The 19,762-nt window shown below is 43.2% G+C and overlaps 1 long non-coding RNA gene across 3 annotated transcripts in view; it reads right to left on the bottom strand.

Moving 5' to 3' along the window:
* LOC128324581 (uncharacterized) overlaps nt 1-16,459 on the bottom strand; it is a 67,469-nt gene extending 51,010 nt beyond the window's left edge. For all 3 annotated transcript variants that reach the window (XR_008306952.1, XR_008306954.1, XR_008306953.1), the window contains exon 1: nt 16,177-16,459. This is a non-coding gene — a long non-coding RNA (uncharacterized LOC128324581). The remainder of the gene's footprint in view (nt 1-16,176) is intronic.
* Nucleotides 16,460-19,762: the final 3,303 nt, after the last annotated feature.

The raw sequence follows: 19,762 nt of genomic DNA, 5'->3' as shown, positions 1-19,762 counted from the left end.
AGCAAAGGGGGTAAAAATAGGCTTTTACCCATTAGGGGCTGACAGGTCTCTCAGTTCTCCTGTTTCTGTTGTCTTTTTAAGTGTGTGTGTGTGTGTGTGTGTGTGTGTGTGTGTGTGTGTGTGTGTGTTTTATCTTTGTAACCCACTTTGGGATGCTCTGTGAAAGGTGGTTTAAAAAATTAACAATAAAATAAATACCAGGGACATATAGCCCAAATATGTCCTATATGGTTTCCATCTATCCATCGTGACTAATAGCTCTATTTATTCCTATTTTGTTCCTGCTCCTAGGTAAATACTGAGATCATTCACACAATCAAAAACTGTGTTCTACCCAGGTTTGGAAACTGTGTGTGCTCCCTATGTTCGGTTGTGTGGAAGCAAGTTAATAGGAAAACCTGGGTAGAAGTGATTGTGTGGAAGCAAGTTAGGAGGAAAAGCTACCCAGACTACACTCACCTTCACCCCAGACGAGTACTGTTTTGTTGCTGGGAGTGTGGACTGCGCTCCCAGATGATCAGCGTGGAGCTCCGGAGACTGAGATGACACGTCCCTGCCACTGGAGATAAGAACATAAGAACAGCCCTGCTGGATCAGGCCCAAGGCCCATCTAGTCCAGCATCCTGTTTCACCAGATGCCCACCAGATGCCACTGGAAGCCACAGGTGGGAGTTGGGGGCATGCCCTCTCTCCTGCTGTTACTCCCCTGCAACTGATCCCACAATGTGCTGTGCAACTTGCATGATGCATTGGTGGATTACCCCGGGAGAGTGCCTGTCTCTGAGTCCCCTGGAGGTAAACATAGCCCCAGCAAACACACAATTCCGGAGCCAGGGTTAAGGGCTCACTTGAGCAGGCTAAGAGCTGGGCTTCAAAGCAGGCCTAGGCAGCACTGCCCTGCCAGGATCAGGCCTGGTCCCAGTGCTTTTCACGCACAGTCTAACCCAGACTGGGCTTCCCTAGCCTGGGTTAGGGTGTGTATCAGAATAGCCTCAGATTTTGATTGTGTGAATGACCTCACTGTATTTTTGCCTTTTGGAAAGAAGTTGGAGAGGCCTTTTAAAAAATTCCCTCTGTGTGCATATATGTGAACTAGAGTTCTTCAAGTTTCTGCCCTTTCTGAGGTATCTAGTAATAATGTAAGATAATTCCTGGACTAGACCAAAGGTCCATCTAGTACAGCATCCTGTTCCCCACATTGGCCAGTCAGATGCCTCCAGGAAGCCCACAAAAAGTTAATGACTTTTTCTCGAGAAGGCAGATCTGGCCACGGTTACCCATGCCTTAGTCACATCACGGCTGGATTACTGTAACGCGCTCTATGTGGGGCTGCCCTTGAAGAATATCCGGAAACTGCAGCTAGTGCAAAATGCGGCAGCTAGGGTTTTATCCAGAGCTGCCAGTTGGGAATACATCACGCCCATTCTGAAAGAATTGCACTGGCTGCTGGTTCGTTTCCGGGTCCAATTCAAGGTGCTGGTTTTGACCTTTAAAGCCCTTAACTGTTTGGGCCAGGGGTATTTGAGGGCCTGCCTGCTCCCAAGGGTTGCTGCCCGCTTGACGAGGACATCTGAGGGGGCCCTGCTCTGGGTGCCGACAATGAGGGAGGCCCGGCTGTTGTGCACTCGGGACAGGGCCTTCTCTGTTGCTGCCCCCAGACTTTGGAATGCTCTCCCAGTGGCCATTCGCTCCTCGGACTCCATCACGGCTTTTAGAAAGCTTGTTAAAACTTGGCTTTTTATCCAGGCTTTTACATAATCGTTTTTACTGCTGCTTCTGTGTGTTTTTACCTGTTGAATTGTTTTTATGCTTGTATTTTATAGATTTTAAATTTGGTTTGTTTTTATATTTTTTAGCTTAATATTTTTATTGTCTTTTATTGTGTTTTAACTTTTGTAAACCACCTTGGGGTTGTCTTTTAACAAAAGGCGGTATATAAATAAATAAATAAATAAATAAATAAAGGCAGTAACCCTCTCCCACAGTTGCTCCCCACTAAGTGGTATTCAGTGGCCCACTGCTCCTGAACATGGAGGCTCCATGTAGCCTAATACTTGTTACCCATAGAACCTAACTAATAACTGCTGATATGTATTTGTCTAATCCATTTTTAAAGCCATGTAAGCCTGTGACTATCATATTTCATTGAAGGATGGGGGGAAGTCTCTCTAAAGAAAGACTCTTGAGTTAAATCTCTGAGTGGAAGGCAGATGCATCCTGACTCTAGTGTGTGTGCTTGTAAAGGCCATTTGCATGACCTCCACCCCTATCATTGCATACGCACATATAGTTTAACATGCTGCAGGCATAAAATATCCTTCAGCAGGGTGTAGGGCTTAGGCTTTGATGCTTGGCGTGGAAATAAGGGAGTTACAGAAATATGGGTGTCTCTGTTTTCACCTGTGAAATATTGCAGGGTATGCAGTAATCTTTGAAAAAGGAATCACATCAGATTCCATGCTAAGCCAGCTCAAATGGTTCTGCCACACTGCTGCAGCTTCCAATCCCCTTCATAAACAATCAGAATCAAGCATGTATGCAAGGTACAGGATTTTTTTTAAAAAAAAGGTATCCAATTCATTCACAGATTTTTAGACCTAAAAAAGAGAACTGTGGTGATCATTTCATCAGACTTACACACTAATCACAGCCACTTTTGCCCTTTGGCCTCCTGAAGGAGTCACGTGCCATGCTTCCGTTCACTGATTGCTAAAATAATCCAGATGCCCACTGCCTGGTGTATTTGTGATTTGACCATTTCATACTTAACCACATTGTAGATATCATGTTTCCTCGCAATCTTTTATGATTGTCTGTATTGACTTTATGAGTTGATGGTTTGTTCCCTATCCTGAGTATAGAAATAAAGTATTATGCAGTAATCAGATACATCATATATTTGCATGGACTTTAATGCTATATTAACTCAAGTCCTTGGAGTATCCAAACTGACACTCAAAGCTTATTGCTTTCTTAAAAAAAATGCTTCTGGCCAGGAAAATAACTACATTGGAAACAATATTTTGATAATATAGTTGCACCTTGTAGGTCTCTGACTTATGCTTCTACCACATATCCGTTTTAAAAGAGAAATAAAAGAGAAATTTCTCTGGCTTGCATCCTCTTACACTCAGCAATAGCAAGGAAGCCAGTGTTAGACGATAAAACATTTATTGTCAATGCTGTATAAAAATATTGTATATAAGATGATGCTTTTAAGGGATATAATGCTGACTCAGCCTTACAGGAACACATGGTTAAAAAAAAACCCATGTGCAAGCTGTTCCTGTTCTATTAAATGAGCATGGGCGAAGAACACACCACATGTTTCATTAAATGTGGGTACCCTCATGTTTCACATAAGTGGGGATGCTTTAGCACCAGAGAACTTGCCATCTTCTCCGGAGTATGTCAGCCTTTTGGCAGAGGGCTTTAAAGATTATTTGCAGATGCTGTGAAGTCTGGCCATTATATAAGAGCAACTTCAGCCATGAAGATCCAGTCTTTTGTCAAGCATCTTCCACCTGCCATTTGGTTTACAGTGTTTCTCAGTGATAATTCAGCAACTGCTGAGCTGGAAATAAAACTGCATGTATAATGAGAAACTAAAAGAAGGACAAGTCCTCATCCATGGTGTGAGCATGTACCACTGGGTACTGAGCACACACAAATGACCCTTCTGTTTCAATCTGTGGATATAGATGTGGTCTTTGTGGATATTGATGAATGTGGATCCAATCAGTGGGTATAGATAAAGATGGTGAATAAGATAATAATTGTTACTAGCTTAAGCTGTGCAGAGCATCTGTGCGCTAGTACTTGATTGCTCCCCTCACCCCCTGCCACAACCCCCCTCACCTCAGAGATCTCTCCACCCTCACCTGAGCAGCCCTCCTGCTCTTCCTTTTACATCTCGTTGCTTCCATCCCCCTTGCCCCTCTTGGTCACTCCCCCATCTCTTTACTCCATCCCCCTCATCCCTCGTGGTCATGGCTGCTGCACTGTGGTGCCTACTGGCCAAGCTGCAGTCCCCTATCCCCAGAGCCCTCCCCACCTTCACCCGAACCCTACTCCTCCCCCTCCCCACAGGAGCAGCAGCAGCGATTGACCGGGCCCTTCCACACTGCCACCACTGCCATGGTTGCTCGTTCCCCTCAGGCCGCTGAGAGGCCTGGGCCTGTCCCTTGCCTGCCTGCCTCCCTCCACCCATTCACCCATATATATTATTGTTCTGCCTCTTTCATACTCTCAGCACATACAAGGATTAACATATTTGATGACCTTTAAGAAACCCTGGAAAACACATTTCTTTGATTGAGTTTTTAATTGGTTGACATGTTCTGCAGCATTACTAGGGTGCAACGGGAACTGCATTCTCACAAGAGGCTGCCTCAGAGCTTGGCCAAGAACACTTTTGAGAAGCCAAACATGTGCAGAGAGGGAGAGGACAGTGATTTTTGTTCCCCTTCCATCTAAAAGTACTTTTCACTGACAGAAATATATCCCTGAGGGCTGTGTGACACTAAGGGACATGTTTCTGGCAGTGACAAGTACTTTTGGAGGGGGAGCAGCTAAAATCACTCCCTCTCTGCACACTCAGCTGCTCAGCAACATTCCTGGACTGAGTTGTGAGATAGCGAGCCGGGTCTCACAATCAGTGAGACCCGGATTGGTGAGCTGAGCGGGGAGATTGAGCTAAGCCTGCTCTCCCTGCAGACGATCAGAGCGGGAGCCCTGGGCAGCCAGACTGGCCACCCACAAAATTGCTGGCTCCATGACGGAGGTGGTGGGGGCTGGGGAGAGCGGGGGCTGATTGGCCCCCGGAAGCTCCAGCATGCCCTGCGCGAGCGTCCTTGTGAGTAGCCACGGCGCGGAGCCGTGGCGTGTCTACTGATGATTTTAAAAAACGGGTTTGCAGAGTGCTCGCTCCACAAACCCGGTTTTAGGGGAGGGGTACTTGAGCGGGTTACCTGCTCAAGACCCACCGGGCTTGCAGCCGAGCCTGGTGGTTCACACAATTGCACAAAATCGGGCTAGCAGAGGCTAGCCCGATTTTCTGCAATCGTGTGAATAGTCTCAGCCTTTTTAAAGACAGCAGCTCCTGTTCCTCTCTAGTAAGGCTACGAAACACATCGGCCACTGGGTTTTTTAAAATACTGTTCTAACTGCACTTAACTGTACGTTCTGCATTTGTTGAGCACCTTGAGACTTGATGACTGGTGATATAGAAATATCATAAATAAATTTTAAAAAATCATTGAATTTAATTTCCATGACAACCTGGAGAAACAATGTACAATTATTTGCTACAATAGCAATCTTTGGTAATCCCACTTGGTTCACAAATGACTATATGCATTGCAATTCAGTGTTTGGATCTCATGATTGGAGAAAGGCCTTAGCCTCAACGTTGTTCATAATTGTTTCAACATTACCATTGTGCTGTTTGCTCCAGAAACACTTGGATGATTGCACAGACCACAATAAAAATGTCGACTGCCAACAATTTGACCCTATTGAAGTATATTATCTGGGATCACCAGTTTCTAGAAAACAACAGATCTTAGATGCCAGACTGATGGTGGCTCAGTCAGACCTGGGGGTCTCAGCAGTTAGGATGTCACAGGGTGAGGTTTGGGTCAGGGTTGGGTTTGAGTACGATTCTGTAACCCCGCCATCTTCCAAACCCTCATTCACTGAATGTCTGAAAAGAGCTATAGCGACTTGGATGATTCCACAGCACTATGCAGAGCAAACATAGCTAGATTTGCCTACATGTTGGCATCTCTCAGGGCAAGTGACAGCAACTGAAAATGAGGGCAAGTAAGGGCCATGTAAAGAAATATGTTGACACGGTTGCTGGGGAAAAAATGAAAAAGAGAAGCAATTTTTAACACTGCTAAAAATGTTCACTAAAAATTGTGAATACTTCAGGTTTGCTCTTGTTAATTTTACTTGTTCAAATAGCCAGCTCTGAGTGAAAGTACTGTCAAATTCTTATTATTTATCATCAATCATATATATATATATATATATATATATATATATATATATATATATATATCTCCTCACTTTTGACTGGAATAGAGACTGGATTCAAACAGTCTGAAAAAACATAACCCATGAGGCTGTTATGTTTTGGCAGGCATGGCCATTGCATCAGAGCTTTCTGATGGACAAACATGATTGAGGGGGGACTCTACACATGGATGCAATGGTCTCCAGAAGGAATTACCAGACTGGAATGCATACAGCATGAGCGAGATTAAACAGGATCTCTTGATGTTGACAAAACATGATTTCATTATTTCTGAAGTTTTATTGATTGACCATCCATCCCTATGTAACATTATTTGACATAGGTTTTGATAGCTGGATCACTCATTCGTGTGTACATTATATGATAACCTACCTTTAAGAAGCACCTTTGAACTGCAGAAGTTGTGGCAGATTTTTAACCAATCAATTAAATCTTTTTATCTTTACTGGACTCATCAGCATTTGTTTACTGGGTAAGAAGGTGCACACCTTGTGGCTAATTAATGTTTTGTGGGACTTGGATGCATATGTTTATGTCAAAATCCTTCTGAATTATTGTACAATTTAAACAAAGCCTTTTTGGTTGTGGCTCCTTGGCTTTGGAACCCCCTCCCTAAAGAGCTTTGCCATGCTCTCTCCCTCAGTGTTTTATAAAAAAACAATTAAAACACATGAGGCTTTTAAATGTTATATCCGCTGCTAATATCTGGTAGTTTCTTGAGTTTTTATAGTTCTCAGTTTTTAGCTTTTTATTAATAACTTTTAATTTGAAACTTTTTTAAAAAAATTGTAATTTTAAATGTGGTTTTAGCCTTGTCTTTTAACATGTTTAACTTTATTAATCTTTAATTGTACATTGTTTTATAAATGCTGTGAGCTGTCCCGAGCAATTGTGTACTGGAGGGGCAGGGTATAAATATTTTAAATAAATAAATAAAAGGCAAATTAACACAGTTTCTTTCCCCCAGCCCTAAACTGAATCCAAAATACTGAAGGCCACGCCAAACTAAGTGATACACCCATTATTTGTGTAGCTTTCCTTTGCTTTGGCAGCAAAATTAGTTCATCATTCAAAATTAGCATCATTCTGTACCCAAAACACTCAAGGATTAACTGCCAGAACCACCCATATCACATGATTAAATCAAATAATATTGCATGAATTCCAAAGTTAAAAACACCTAATTGGGTGGATTGTTCTCATGAGACCTCAAAACATTCTACATCATGACCCTAATTTTGGCACACCCACTTAGAAAAAAATATGTTGGCACACCCATATATAAAAATTTGACAGTTTAATAGTTTTCCCCCAATGAGATTTTGCAAACATTTGGCACTCTGAAAAGGACACAATAGTAATTCTAGTTAGCAAGGGAAATATCCCATTTGACCATCCCTACTATGAGTAACAGCTATTTTGATCATTAAGCTGAAAATTGTAAAAAACATAGCGTAATCTATTGACTTGATACGTCTGGTGATGCTAGATGAAATCAGCCCTTAATTTGACACAGGGCTATAAACTATTTGATACTGCTGACAGAACTTTATAAGAATGTATAACACTTCAGATTTACAGCCACCAGGCTGGTTTCCACTTTAAAAGGTCTATATAACAAACAGGAAGCCTCTTTCACTGTACAGAAGACCTTTAATCCATGCAGTATGAACAACTTATTAGTCTCCCATTTTCTTTCCACAAAGCCTGCCCCCTCTTGTTCTCTCATTTTGTTCCCATGGAGATTCTTGCCCTCCCTTTATTAAGTGTTACTGTTTAACCACAGCAACAAAAGTCAGGAACAACAATGATGATTTTTGTCTTCTAAAAAAAGCAATAATTAGGCTGAAGTTGTTTTAGAAGGCACCCAGAAAAAGCATGGCCTGTATTACCACGTGTTGTGCAAAATGCATTGTGGGTTGGGGTTGTTCGAGGGTCTGATCCCAGTAAAACATTTGCCCTATGAGGCACTAGCAGGGAAGAGCTGCTGAAGAAATTTCTAAATAAAGGACCTCTTCTAGATAAATATTTCAGGGCAACTTCACACACAATCTTTTTGCTAGGCCTATGAAGCCTAAAAAATGCAGGATCTGATTGGATCCAACCTGACAGATAAATTGCTGGAGAGCCAACACCCAATTTAGGGGAGCCTTCCTAAATTGTTGGCTCAGGTAATCTTAAATCGGAAATTTCTAGTCAGACCCAAGTTAAATGGCCAGTAAGCTGCCTTCCAGCTGAAAGGTGGCTCACTGGCCATTTAACTTTTAAATGCTCTGTGCAGCACCTCCCAGCTGAAAGTTGCCACACAGGGCCATTTGGAAATTAAATGGCCAGCACCGTGCCTCCCTTCTGAGAGGTGTTGTGCAGGTGATTTGAAAATTAAGTGGCTAGCCTGGCATCTCTCAGCTAAGAGGTGCTGTGCTCGAATTTTAAATTTTAAATGGCCCACTTGGTGCCTCTCAGCTGAGGTGCTTTGCTGGCCATGTAACTTTCAAATAGCTATCTAACAGATCTTTACAGAAACCATTGGCTGTTCTTGTGGCCTTAATATCTCTCTGATTTCTTAGGCATTACATCAGCTCATTTTTAGTTTTGTGGAGGCTCAGATCACAGACAATTGATAAATATATCAGGTAGACCAGGTTGATAAATATATCAGGTTGATAAATATATCAGGTAGACCAGAATAGAAATCTAACAGACTATTTTCTTTGTAAATGTCTCTGAGATGCTCATTGGCTTGCAAATCAATTAGTTCCATCTGAAAAAAGTTACTTGCATCTTCTGGTGCTACTTCAAATGCATTCTGAAACATTCTTATTTCCTTTCCATGCTTATGGCAATCAGTGAATCTGTTCTGGAATTCCACCTGCACATACAGATCACTGCCTGCCAGCCAAGCCTCAATAATGAGAAGCAAAATGGCAGCCGGGGGGGGGGAGCTTGGCTGGAGGAAGATGTGGGAAGGGGAATCCCATCAGCTTCTCTGCTAAGAGAGAACTCCATCTCTCTCAACCCAGGGGGCCACTCACCAGCTCCTGCAATCACAGATGCATGAGAAGACTCCTAGCTGGAGTGGGTGGGGGAGGAGAGGAAGAAGCAAGCAAAGCAGCAAGAAGACTTCAATCAGCTCTTGTTGAGGAAGGAAGAAGGAATGCTTTTGCCTGCAGCAGCAACCTCACCAGTAACCTTGGAAGCCACTTGGAGGAGCCTTGATGGGCGGAGCCTCTAGATATGTTCAGTATGCAAAACACTTTGTATCTCTTTTTTTTACAAAAACACCAGCCCTTTTACTGTCCTTTCCCCTCCTTTTTTGCAAAAGCAGGCCAGACATCTCCTGTACCAATACACACAGCTGCTTTATCTTCCTTACATACATACTGTATATAGCCTTCAACATGGTAATGCATGGAGAGGGGGAGTTAAAAAGCTGAGTGGTATGGGTACCTGAGCTTTGCTGGCTTGCAAAGTACCCAGAATGGCCAAAATGCTAATATAGAGGATAAGCCCAAGAGGGAGCTGACAGAAGGAACCATGGAGACCAGAAGAAACAATGTTGCTATTGTGTTTTTTTGCAAGAAAGGAACAGGAAGAGCAGCAGTTGATGGTGCCTCTTGAGGCAGGAAGAACAGTGTGGGTCTGAGGGAAAATACCTTGAGTGTGATAGCAGCAAACAAGCAAGTTGGAGGGCAGCACAGAAAGAGCTTGAGGGCCGCTTGCAGCCCGTGGGCCACAGGTTGGAGACCCCTGATCTAGATAACCCATTTCTTCCAAGAGTGTCTGGAGCTTGTCAGCCACTAGACGTTTAAGCACCTTGCCTAGGAAAGGAATATCGGCTACACACATATCGTTATTCACATCGTTTGGGTCCAGACTGGCTGTCTTTGATTGATTGATTGATTGATTGATTAAGTGTCGTCAAGTCAGTGTCGACTCTTAGCGGCTACATAGATAGATTCTCTCCAGGATGATCTATCTTCATCTTGGCCTTTAAGGTCTCTCAGAAGAACATTCATTGCTGTTGTGATTGAGTCCATCCACCTTGCTGCTGGTCATCCTTTTCTCCTCTTTCCTTCAACTTTCCCCAGCATAATGGACTTCTCAAGGGAGCTGGATCTTTGCGTAATATGTCCGAAGTATGATGGTTTGAGCCTGGTCATTTGTGCCTCGAATGAAAATTCTGGAATGATTTGTTCTATGATCCATTTGTTTGTTTTCCTCGCTGTCCATGGTATCCTCAAAAGTCTTCTCCAGCACCAAAGTTCAAAAGCGTCAATGCTTTTTCTATCTTGCTTCTTCAAAGTCCAGCTTTCACATCCATAGAGTGTCACAGGAAAAACCATTGTCCGCATGATCCTAATCTTTGTAGGTGTAGAAATATCATGGCATCTAAATATCCTTTCCAAGGCCTTGCAACCCTACCAAGTGCTAGTCTGCGGTGTACTTCTTGACTGTTGGATCCTTAATGTTGATGGTTGATCCTAAAAGGCAGAAGCTATCCACCACTTCAGTGTCTTCATTAGCAATTCTGAGGCTGGTTGCTGTACCCCTTGTCATTAGTTTAGTCTTCTTCACATTTAGTTATAGTCTCATATTTCACTGTGCTCCTTGACTTTCATTACTAGAGCTTGCAGATCATCTGCATTCTCTGCTATCAGAGTGGCATGATCTAGGGGTGTGCATTTTGGAATGTTCTTGTTTCGATTTGTATCCGAATCAAAACATCCCCGTTTTGTTTTGTACCCAAATTTTCTGAATCCAGATCAGCCCTGTTTTGTTTTGTAGCCAAATTTTCCAAATCCAAATCCAAATCGATTTGGAATTTTAAAAAGGGTCCCAGGGCAAAAAGAGTGGGTGGTGGTGGTAGTGTCCAATGGGTGGAAGCTACCACCCAAATTTCAAAGGAATTAGGCAAATGGCTGGGTTTTTTGTGATTTTTTTTAAAGTTTACACATCTTTAAGAATATTCCCATAGGGAATAATGGGGATTCGAGCAAATGTATCACTTCAAATGAAGGGGAAAGGGATGACCCAGAGCAGAGTGTGGTGGGTGGTAGTGCCCAATGGAGGCAAGGAAACTTCCAGAATTATTTCAAAGGAATTGGGCAAAGGGCTGATCTTTTGTGATTTGTTGAAGTTTACATGTCTTTAAGATTTCTCCCATGGGGAATAATGGAGGTTTCAGCAGCCCCGTAATTCCACTTGGGGGGCACTGGGGTTTCCCAGAGTGAGGGGTTGTGTAATGCACAAAGGGTGCCAACCACCCCCACACCCACAAGCCTGTGGGGTACTGGGTTTTGTTGTTTCTGAGGTGTTCATTGTAGTTTCTCTGGTAGCATATGAGATTTTCTGAGAAAAACAAGAATCCACTCTCATATGCTACCAGAGAATCTACACTCAGAACACCACAGAAACAGCAGAACCCAGCACCCCATAGGTTAGCAACCCTTCCCCTGGCCAATGTGGGGTCAGTAAAGAGTGGAAAGAAGCAAAAGAGCTAATGGGGAACAAGGAGGGAATTGTCAGCAGGTCAGCCCATGATTTAGGTCACTGATCAGAAGGCTGGAAGGGTGGGAAATTCAAAGAGATGTCAAACACAAAATGGAGACTGACTCAGAGATCACCACAAAATGGAGGTCCGAAACAACAAAACGTTTTGTAGCCGAAACAGGGACGTTTTGTTTTGTATACAAAACTTTTGGATCTGGAAAATGGGTGTTTTGTTTTGTCTACAAAACACCCCAAACAGGCTGTTTTGGGTACAAAACGTTTTGTATCCAAAATGTTTCGCACATCCCTAGTGTGATCAGTGTAGTGCAGGTTATTGATATTTCTTCCTCCAGCTTTAAAGCCACGCTCATTTTCTTCCAATCCAGCTTCCTTCGGTATATGTTCAGCATATAAATTGAATAAAGAAGGAGAAAGTATACAGCCTTGTCTTTCTCCTTTACCAATCTGGAACCAGTCTGTTTCACCATGTTCCATCTGGACTGTGGCTTCCTGTCCTGTGTATAGGTTTCTCATGAGAACAATGAGATGTTCTAGGGTGTCCATTTTCCTAAGGCTATTCCACAACTTGACATAATCAATGCAATCAAAGGCTTTTCTGTAGTCAATAAAGCACATATTGACTTTGGGGTATTCTTTGGCTTTCTCAATTATCCAGCGTGCATTAGCAATGATGTCTCTTGTTCCTCGACCTTTTCTGAAACCAGCTTGAACATCCGGCATTTCCCTTTCCACGTAGGGCTCTAATCTGCATTGGATGATCCTGAGCATTATTTTGCTAGCATGTGAAATTAAGGATATTGTTCAATGGTTTGCGCAATCTGTTAAGTCTCCTCTCTTTCGTATGGGTATGGCCTCTGTGTCGTTGGCCTCTGTGTCGTTCTCCAAATTTGCTGGCATAGTTTGGTTAGAGCCTTGACTGATATTTCTTCTGTTGCCTGCCATATCTGTAGCTATTCTATCAGTTCCTGTAACCTTCCAACTTGGTAATGACCGGAGTGCTGATCTAACTTCATTTTCCTGTACTAGAGGTTCTTGCAAGTAGGGAATATCCTCTAGAGTATCTTGGATGTTGGAGTGGTCAAATAATAGTTTCCTTCAATAGAGCTGGGACCACTCCCTCTCTCCATCAGGCATTTAACCCTCCCTATTAGATTTAATAAGCCATGAAGGGCAAGGGTCAACCAAGTATGTGGTTGGCCGAACTTGACTAAATATCTTGTCCACAACCTCGGGGACCAATAATTGAAACTCCTCCTGCAAAACTGGACCAGGTGTTATAGCATCAGTCCAACCCATGGTGAATTGGAATGAGTCTAACTCACTGACCGACTTTACCCTCAAACTGCTGTGCTAATATGTCCCAGTGTGCTACCGAGGGTTCAAATACATCTTGCTCAGGGCCAGGTTTCAAAAGGCCCCGCACTACCCGGAAAAGCCCTGAGGGATAGCATTGAGAGGATACAATGGTGGATGAAGAAAAACAGCTTCTTATATTCCGTCACTGCCACAGAATAGGCTCCATAATGAGCTCTAACCAGTGTTTGCTCAGACTCATCCCAAGTTTTCCTCCACCTTTTCCCAGCTGTCTCCTAGCTTGCTTCATCTCTCTCAGCTCAAGTGTATACCAAGACACTGCATGGGTTCTGTTTTGCGGGAGAGGGCACTTGGGATCGTGTCAATCGCCGGAGCCATATCTCAATTCCCAAGAGCAACGAAGCTCTAGTTGCTCTTAGGAATTGAGAAACAGAAGCACCTGCGATTCCAGCAGGAATCATACCAGCAGGAGTGTGTGCCATACCCCCAGACCCCTCAGAAATCCTTTGGAATCCATCAGTCTCTGGGGGCAGACCATTTTTATAGGTCCTCCACCCTCATAGAGTGGTGTAGCCACTGAAACTCTAAACTTCAGAAGGACATGATCTGACCATGACAAGGTCATAGATGATATAACCTCCACTTTCAAATCATTATCTTCCTGTCCAGTTGGGGGGCGGGGGGACACAGATCCAGAGTATGCCCCAATTCATGTGTTGGGCCAACAACATGTTGGGACAGCCCCATGGTTGTCATGGTGGCCATGAAGTCCTGAGCCGCCCCAGACAAAGCAGCCTCAGCATGGATGTTGAAGTCACCCAGAACAATCATTCTGGGAGTCCTGAACACCAAATCTGAGACCCCCTCCATGAGCTCAGGCAGGGAGACAGCTGGGCAGCAGGGTGGACAGTACACCAACAGAATCCCCACTCAGTCCCAAGAGCCCAAAACCAGGTCCAAAAACATTCTGAACTGGCACTCACTTGGACAGGAGGACTAGAGAGGAAAATAGAGCTTTTAGGAATTATAGTGATCCTACACCCACCCACCTCGGCCCTCCAGGTTTTACTGATGCTGAAATAAAGCCAGGTGGACACAGCTGGGAAAGACTAATCTCTCCCAGCTCCCCCACCCAGGTCTCCATAATACAAACTAGTTTGGCCCCTTCCTCCACAATTAAATTATGGATGACAGAGATTTTATTCTGCTCTGACCTGGCATTAAACAGCAGCACCAGCAGGCCAAAGGACAGTCTAATAAAGCAGCCAGCAACCCTCCCATTATGGGAACAGCCAGAAGAAGAGATAAGAATAAAATGTTGAACCACTCTTCCACTCTTCTAATGTAAAAGAGGCCCCACGCCATACCTTCCCCTACCCATAACCACTCTAATTGAAGCACCCCAGCTCTCCCCAGGTTCACATCCTCACTCAGGCACATAATTAAAGCAGCCAAAACTACTCCCAGCAAGCAGAGTTGCCCTCATCATTTCGAGGGCCAATTATATAAGAGAAACTATTCCCAATGCAGCATACACTACAGCTGCAAAATAAACGGCTCCTCTCACAGCCATTAGATGTAAAATTCCATTATTCTGAGTGGAGGGAAGGGTCATATATCTTTATAATGAGAATTCACTGATTTCTAGACTTTGATTTTGTTCATATCACCACTGAATCCATCTGTGAGGCTGACAGGCCACAGGCTTCTCTTATATTCCTAGCTGTGATTACATGAGACAGTGATGGATATGTTGGGGTGTTGAGGTTCTTAGAAGGAAAAGCTGCCTTTTCTTTTCTTTCATTCTTCTTCTCTTTGGTGCTGCTGCCCAATCAGGGGACGAGAGTTCTTTCCTTGTTTTTAATAGGGCTGATAATGCACAGAGATGAAAGTGAGTAGCAAACAAGATCTCTTTGTCTGCCTGAAGCTACACCAAGAGATGGAACGGCAGCAAGAGCGTCATGTTTTCAAAGGGGCTTTCAGCAGGGATCCAGGATGACAGATGAACTTAACACTGAAGTTCTAGCAGTCACTTAGTCATAATAACAACAGGCATTCATGGTAAGTCACTGGCATTCTCCAGAGTGGCAAACTGATATGGTTTTTTGACATTTTTACAGAAAAGAGAAGAGATGACCAAAATCCCTGGAAGTTGGGAGGAGTGGGAAAGAAGCCAAAAGAATTACCAGGCCCGGATGGATTTTGCACCCAAATTTTCCATGTACTTGTAAAAACAAGAATAACATTTTAAGAATATAAACAACATGAACCTTCTAATCAGGTTTCTGCTTACAATGGTCAAAACAAAATTGTTATATCTTTGATTGATTAATGTGTCAGTGTGGTGTAGTGTTGAGTGTAGTGGTTAGAGAGGTTGTCTAGGGAGACCTGAGTTCAAATCCCCAGTCCACCATGAAACGTTGTGGGTGACTCTGCACCAGTCACTTCTCCCTCAGCCTAACCTACCTTACAGGGTTGTTGTGAGGATACACATAACCATGTGTACTGCTCTGGGCTCCTTGGAGGAAGAGTGGGATATAAATGTGATAGATAGATAGATAGATAGATAGACACACATATTTAGGGATAAGCCCCAATGAACTGAGTGGCTCTTACTTCCAAGTACTTCTTACTTCCAAATGCCCTGAGCCATTTTGGAAGGGCGGTATAGAAATCTAATAAATAAATAAATAATGAGTAAACATATATAGGTCAGACTGAAAGGCCTGGAGAAAAGTGAAGACTGGTGATTAGGAGGTACAAAAACAGAAAGCAAATTCACGTCCCAAAGTGCTAGTCCACTTTTTCATTCACCCTTCCTCAGTTTTAGTTGTAGCACACTAAAGGTCATGCTGCAAATCCATTGGTATCCATAATCTTCCAGTTAATATTTATTGGTGTGCAAGAAAGTCTTTGTACACTGCTAGCTGTGAATTATATGAACTCCTAGGTGATATACAAGTCCCGGTGTTCCATGTGCCTGTGTATCCTCTGGCTCCAGGGTTTGGTCTCTGCTCCTTACCTCTTGCATATGTTTGCTATAATCTGTTACACATGTTAACCATTCTTTCCTACCACTATGCCCTTAAATGGGGTCGGCCATTGGCTTTCCTAGACTGCACTAAGGACATGCACATCACTTTTATTAGTCTGTTTTATTGTCCTTAGTTCCTAACAGCCCAGACCACTGACCTCCCCAGGTCTCTATAACTTCTCACTGGTGGCTGTTTTGTGAGGCTTCCATGCAAAAGGTTTCACAGCTGCCCATTTCCCCCTCAGTTAGACCCTTTTAGGAAGGCATAATGACTCACCTTGTGTGCAAATAAAAGCCTGTAGTGGATCCTCATGAACTTTCCCCAGGCACTCAAAGATGCCATCTTAGAATGGAGTCTCCCATCCTGGTTCAAACAGCACACCTCTGGTCCAGAATGCCTATGTTGTGATTGACTACTACAGAATTGCATCTAGCAGATTGTAATAATTTGGGTTCAACACAAGGACAGGCACTTGAGCAAGAAAAGCTTCTTTACTGCAGAGAAAATAAAACTAAACTGTGCTGAGTACAGCCAGCACAAACTGGTTCTAAGTAAAATAGGTTCCACCTTCCCTGCTGCTCTATGTTAGGGACTATCTCAAAATTATAACAATCACATCTTCCCTCTTAACAAACAACAAAAACAACAGGACAGCCATCTGCCTGAACTACTACTTCTGCAGAGGAGAGGTTATCAGCATTTCACTCTGGAGTGAGTTTTTACCACCCACGGCTCTGCCCTTTCTATGAGTCTCTCTGGGCCTTCACTTTCTGCTGGGACTGCCGGAATGGCTGCTCTCCCTTGTCATAAAGAGTGGTCTCTTGCGGCTGTTCCAGGTGTTCTTCTGTATGTTCTGACACTGCAGGCAACCCAGTTAATGGAGAACAATTTTTGGGTTCATTTCTAGTACTACACAGAAGCATTCAAAGTTCTCTCCAGTTATGCTGATAAAGTTCCCCTTGGTCCATCTGAATCAATAAGATCATGGTAGCACTAGCTGTTTAATATTACCTTGCTGGTCCCAAACATTGGAGCTATGGTTCCTCATATAACACAGTCTTCTGGTTTCAGTCCTGGAAGCTCTTGGGCCCTCCTGTCAAAGTACTATTTCTGATGTTGTTTCAGGGCTTCCGTTTTTTCTCTTATCTGGCCATCATCATTACCCATCAATAAGACATCAGCTATGGGCAGTGTGGAGCATATCATCCTGCCCATCAACAACTGTGCTAGGGAGTAGACATTTTCTAGAGGTATACTGCAGTAAGCCAAATGTGCTTGATCAATCCTCCACCTTCCTTGCTTTTTCTCAGCTGATTTTTTTGCTGTTTGGATTAATCTTTCCACAAGACAAATAGACTGGGGATAAAGCGGACTAGAGGTAGTATGATGAAAGTCCTATTCCTTAACAAACTGTTTGAAATCAAAATTCAGATATTGGGACCCATTGTCATTAATAACTTCATGAGGAATTCCATGCCTTGCAAACACAGCTTTCAAGCTGGCAATAACTGATGCTCTACTAGTACTGCACAAAGTACAAATATTAGGATATAAGAAATAATAATCCATAAATATCAGATATATAGTTGAGTTCCATGTGAACAGGTTGGTGCCAACTTTCTCATATGCCCTTTGTGGCATGGGATGTGGGTTCAGGGGCTCAGACTGTTGCATAATTCAAACAGTTTTCTACAATATTGGCAATATTTTGATTGATCCTTGGATAAAACATAATATACTGTGCTCTTTTTTACACGTTTCAATCCTTAAATGACCTTCATGAATGTTCCAGAACATGTCATGTTGGAGACTCAATGGAGTCACCATTTTGCTTCCTTTGAAAACAACCCCATCAATTACTGATAGCTCATGTCTACAGTTCCAGTAGTCTCTTATGGCGAGATCACAGCTGCTGCAGTTGTCTTTATTTAATTTGACATTTGCAGCTCTGATTGCCTCCAGGACCTCCTGAAGTCTCCAGCCTTGGTTGTGCCCAAAACAATGATGTCATCCATTGAAGTGTCAACTCTATCAGTATGTGTATATATCCCATGGATGTCTTATGCTACTCTTCAGGAACTAAGCCAAATGGGAGCCTCAAAAATCTCTATTAACCAAATGGAGTGTTTTATATTCATATTCTGGCAAAATGTTGACATGGCCACCAGTATCCAGTCTAAAAGCTATAATTGTTCCATTCAGCTCCATTGGCTGGATCCAATCGCTGCTTGTAACTCCACTTGACTCTACTACATCCACATACAACTCCTCTCCCACGAGGTGGTCAACAGCATGCACTTGAAGTTTCAGCATTGACCTGAAGCATTTTGCAAAATGGTTATCTTTGCCTGAGGTATAACAGATTTTCCAAATGCAGCATACTGTCTAGGACCACAGTGCATGCCACAGTACCTGCATTCTTATCTTGAGCTCCCATTGGTCTTAGTCTGAGATTTCTTAGTTGGCTGTTGCATTACTAGGGTTGGCTTTTGTTGCCTCACAGCTTTCCTATTGAGTTCATACACAGTTTCCTCAGATGCCATCAATTATTTTGCTTGTAATTTCACACTTTTGCAGCCTTGCAAATCTTCAGAGCCTTTTCTAAAGTAAGGCCTTCCTCACTCAGTAGCCTTTCATGGACTGCATTATCCCTAATACCACAAATAATCCTGTCCCCAATGAGTGAATCTGTCAGGTCCCCAAAAGCACAGGTCCTGCTGAGAGTCTTTAATTCTGTAACATAGTGCACTATAGTTTCATCCAATTTTTGCATGCATGTGAAGAATCAAATGTTATTATCAAATGTCTCATTTTTTTCATGGCATGGAATACTCCTCAAATCTCCTAATGATTTCACTAAATTTCATTTTTTTACCTTCTGAAAAGTGCAAATTATTATAAAGCTCTAGCACTTCCTCCCCGATTACATGCAACAGGAGATATGATTTTACTTTATCAGGCTTGTTCTCAGCCCCTATGGCAGAAAGCTATAGTTTAATTCTCTGCCTGAATTTTCTCCAGGGTTCTGAAAGATTTCCAAACATTTGAAGAGAAGGGGGAGGTTGCAAGAACCTTCAGTTCAGAGTCTTGTAAAAGGCCTCAGGCGTCCTTGAGCTTTCCCAGACAGCAGGCTTTATGCGGGTTTACTGCAAGGCTTTACTGTGAGTTCAGTGTAGCCCCCCCAAAAACAACACAAAAAGTGGATTTTTTTTTACGCCGGATATAAATCGGACTACATTCTAACATGCATTGAAAACCCTGAATTGTCTGTGAAGTGCTCCCTGATAGCTCACAGGGACTTTGGGGTAAATTTGGCTGATATGCGAACGCACACCCTCCATTCTGGAAGAGAAGCGAACCAAAAGCCAGGTTTGAAAAACTTCCAGGTGGGCTTCCTGGGGCCTTCTGTTCCCAGTGTTCTGCAGAGTAGTGGAAAACAGAGGCTGCATTCAGACATTACAGGAAGATAATCCCCCATCCCCAGTTTGGGAAACTCCAGAGGCAGGTTAGAGTTCCCCTTCCCACTTTCTAGTCCTCCGAGCTTCGCTCCACCCATGCCAGTGCCAGGCTGTGGGCATGGCTTCACAGCTCCAGGAAATCGCTCACAAGAGGGGGCTTTCTACAGGTCCAGCGCATCCAGCACAGACCAATCACCTGTGAAGAGTCAGACCTGTGAAGAGTCTAGCCAGTGCTGTTAAGTTAATGCCTATGTTTTAAACCAAGAAATGTATGTTGTCACTTTCTTTGTGAATGTTTAGGATGTTATTCATGCTTTCTCAGCTCTGGAAATTTATGGTAATAGTTTCAAGCTGCACTTAGGTTGCCTCTATCCACATAGTTTTCTGGCTGGATCAGCTTATTT

This window comes from Hemicordylus capensis, chromosome 4 (genome assembly GCF_027244095.1).
Source record: "Hemicordylus capensis ecotype Gifberg chromosome 4, rHemCap1.1.pri, whole genome shotgun sequence".
Lineage (NCBI taxonomy): Eukaryota > Metazoa > Chordata > Lepidosauria > Squamata > Cordylidae > Hemicordylus > Hemicordylus capensis.
This window is presented reverse-complemented; position numbering and strand designations above follow the sequence as displayed.